Raw genomic sequence first — 4,260 nt, 5'->3', positions numbered from 1 at the left:
AGGAGATGAATATGCCTAGATCTAGAGGTCCAGGTATAAGCTATAACAATATCTTTTATTCTTTGGCTTTACATATACTTGCTTATAATGCCTATAGATTCATGACACTTAATCTGTTTACTCAAGATTACCAACTTCTGTGCATCATTCTTCCTTTGATTTTTTCATATACCTTCTTTATATTTTACTTCTTATATTGAAAATAGAATATTTCATACATTATATTCTGTTATGGTTCCCATTCCTCCCACTTCTCCAGGAGTTCCCCCAACTTTTCCCTTAATAGAATCCACACCCATTCGATCTCTACTTAGGAAATGAACAAAATTCTAAATAATAATAATAATAATAATGTACAATAAAACAAACAAACAAACCAAAATATGACAAGACAAACCAACTGATGTAAAAAAAAAAAACTAAAGAAAAATCATGAGATATGTATGTAGACACAGGCATACATATTCTTACTTACAGAAATACCATAGAAACACAAAACCAGAAGCCATAATAAAATACCTGTAAAATTAAAAATAAACACCATTTTAAAACCGTATGAGACAAAGAACCTATAAATATGCCACTGAGTTTGTTCTGAGTTGGCTCTCTATTGCTGGGCATGGGGCCTATCCTTAAGAATCGTTTGCAGCTAGAGACATGAGTCTCATCATGTGCTTTCTTTGGTTTTGTGGTTTAGTCCCAGGGAGCTCTGGGGGTACTGGTTAGTCAGACTGTTGTTCCTCCTATAAGGCTGCAAACCCCTTCAGCTCCTTGGGTACTTTCTCTAGCTCTTTAATTGGGGACCCTGTGCTTCATCCAATGGATTACTGTGTGCATCCACTTCTGTTTTTGCCAGGCACTGGCAGAATCCTTCAGGAGACCACTATATCAGGCCATCAAGGGGAGGAGAGGCCCTTGGTCTTGTGAAGATTTTATGCTCCAATATAGGGGAATGCCAGGGCCAAGAGGCAGGAGTTGATCGGTTGGGGATCAGGAGGAGGCAGGAGGAGATAGGGGATTTTTGGAGAGGAAACTAGGAAAGGGGATAACATTTGAAATGTAAATATAGAAAATACCTAATTAAAAGAAAGAAAGAAAGAAAGAAAGAAAGAAAGAAAGAAAGAAAGAAAGAAAGAANGAAGGAAGGAAGGAAGGAAGGAAGGAAGGAAGGAAGGAAGGAAGGAAGGAAGGAAGAAAGGAAGAAAGGAAGAAAGGAAGAAAGGAAGAAAGGAAGAAAGGAAGAAAGGAAGAAAGAAAGAGGAAAAACCTGACCAGGAAAAAAAAAAGTAGTCATTTGGATTCCTGGTGCGTAGTGAGTCTCCACTGGAGAGTGCTGCCTTTTCATCTGAGTGGTTATCAATCAAATATAACCTTCAAGGTTAGGGATGGAGGCATGCGACTACTTCTCTCATGGAACCATGTTTAGCACAGACACAAATGGGCCATGTGCATGTGTGAGTACACACACACACACACACACACACACACAGGTCCTGCTGTCTACAAGACCTTGAGTAGTCCTTGGTGTCCTCCTTCTGTTTGGCTCTTACAAGCTTTCTGCATCATCTTCCACAAGGTTTTCTACATCCTGAAAGGAGTGATTTGATGGAGACACACTGAGTGGACTGAAGTATCTCTCTGTCTTCTTATTATCCAGCTGTAGGTATCTGTATTTATTCTCATATACTACAGAAGACAGATTCTCTGATGTTGACTGAGCCAAAACTGATCTATGAGGAGAGCATAATATCTTTAGGGATCATTTTATGGCTGCATTCCTTTAGCACAAAAGTAATATTTGGTATAAAAACAGAACTATTTTCTGTCAAAGTTGTATTTAGTTTATGTGGCTGCTCCTCTGGGCTGTTTCTAATCATTAGAACAGTACAACATATGTGAATAAATTCACAGGGTAGGCCAACATGTCAGATAAAGGTAAAGGTGCAGCCTTTCCCATCTTAAAGCAGGAATTAAGCAAGCTTCCAGGATTTTCTAATTCACCTGGAATGCTGGACTGACTGCTTCCCTTCCTGTGACCTGTACTCTCAGGCTATGTTCACCATTTCTGATCCCTCTTATTGTTACCATATGTATGTTCTTATTCTGTTATCTTTATAATTTTAGTGATTCTTGTTGAGTTTGACACCATGCATCTCATTCCTTCTCATCTCCCTGTTCTCTCATATCATCCTTTCTTCTTGCAACAGACCCTTAATTTTAAAATAACACACACACACACACACACACACACACACACACACACACACACGCACACGCGCTCATGCGCATATGCACACAAACATCCAAAGTGTAGAAACATCATAGAAGCTGTAGTATATCACAGTGTGTCTCATAGTATACCCCTCTATCCACACATCTTCACTTTCAAATAAAATTCATTGCAATGAATCCTACCTGAGGACTCCTACTTTTCTGACAGCATCAATACTGGTTCTTCACTGGGACTCCTTTCAGTTATCCTGTTTTTGTCCTGTGTCATGAAGACCATGCAGCTTTGCATCAGTAGGACTGGCCCTTTCATATATTCCAACTATTCACATGATGTTATAGATTTTGGAGTGGGCCAACTCAGAGCCCTGGATCTGGAGCTCTGTGGTAGGTGAGCTTAGTGAGTGAGGTGACAATTCCATTTGAGTGCTGGTCCAGTCCTTTGACTCTCACACCCTCTGAGCTGGCTCACCCTTTCCATCAGGACCAGCTCTGGGATATTGCCAGACAAGGTGAGAGGCCTGTTCTTGGGTGCTACATCCAGAAAGGGGCACTCCCACTCTCATGTCCTGATGCAGGTCTCCTGACTATTGCAGGTGGTAAGTGATGGGGTGGGGTGGGGTGGTGGAGACATCACCCCTGCATCCATTCCAATGCATGGCAGAGGAGTGCATGGGCCAGCTATGCCTTGCTTTGGGGGCTAACTCAACTCATCTGTGCCCAATACACCAAGGTCATCTCTGTTATGCTGTCCAGGCGAGGTTCATGGCCACTCTGCCAAATGCTGCAGCTGAGGAGGTGCAGAACTAGTTCTTCCAAACTCATTCCTTTGAGGCCAGCTCACTCACATACCTGCGAGCAGGGCCAGCTCTGCTGTGCTACCTGGGAATGGTAGAGGGGCCTGCTTTCCAGAGTGCTGCTGCTGGTGAGGTGTGCAACTAGCTCTACCCAGTGCTGGACATCCACAGGGCAGAAGGCAGGTCTGTGGATGTCTTTCCCCGCTCATACTTATGGGCATGGTGGAACGCAGGACTCTGTCTTCTTCTTTTCATGCTGTTCTACTGGAATTTGATTTGATTCATACAAAATTCAGACCAGCCATAAAATAGTCCTCCAAATGTACTCTTTGTCCATAACTGTGTATTTTGTGGTATATCAGATTAACTGCAGAATCCTGATTGCTGTCCTTGCTCCTGCCACATAAGTGTTCTAGAACATCTTCTGGCTGAGCCAACTTTCTAACACCAACTTGAGCCTCACTAATAAGCTATGTCTTCACTACTCTGGAAGGTTCTCTCTGAATTTCTGAAGCAAATTGTGATAACTTCTCCATTCAATAATTGTGGGAAATAAAGTTAGTAAACACTGGAATGGATTGTCTCTCAGTATTGCCCTGGCAATTTATACAAATCATTGTATTTCTGCAAGTGTGAATGTCACTCTTTCCATGTACTGTCCTCCATATTAGAATTTGTAAAATTTCATATGTATAATTTGTATAATGAAATACAAATATGCATTTCATATGTATACAAAAAATTTCATATACAAAACATATACATGTATTTGTGTGTATGTGTATATGTATATATATTTCCCTGAAGATGAGAATTATTGTCTCATCTTTCTGCCTTGTGGGACATAGCAAATGCTAAACTCTAACTATAAATTAGCTGAATGATTGTCCTTGGAAGTTTCTAGAACACCAAGAAAATAATATTCCTCAAACTTATTAATAATTCTGCCTTCCCATCACTATTAACAAAGAAGTTATGAGCATAGTTTATATATTCCAGTTATTTCATTGACAAATTAGCTGTGGTGGGAAAAGCATGAATAATTTAGTTTCAATTATTCTATTATATTCTGCCTTTTGGAGCAAGGAAATCTAAAAGGATGTAACTGAAATTAAGGAAAGTTCACTGGGGATTTTCTATTGATTCTTTCTTTTGTGGGAGATGATTAACATGATTATTTTATGTAGTTTACCTACTAATAAATCTGGTCATTGAAAGCATAATAACTTGAGCA

Source organism: Mus caroli, chromosome 4, assembly GCF_900094665.2.
Source record: "Mus caroli chromosome 4, CAROLI_EIJ_v1.1, whole genome shotgun sequence".
Taxonomy (NCBI): Eukaryota; Metazoa; Chordata; class Mammalia; order Rodentia; family Muridae; genus Mus; species Mus caroli.
This window is presented reverse-complemented; position numbering follows the sequence as displayed.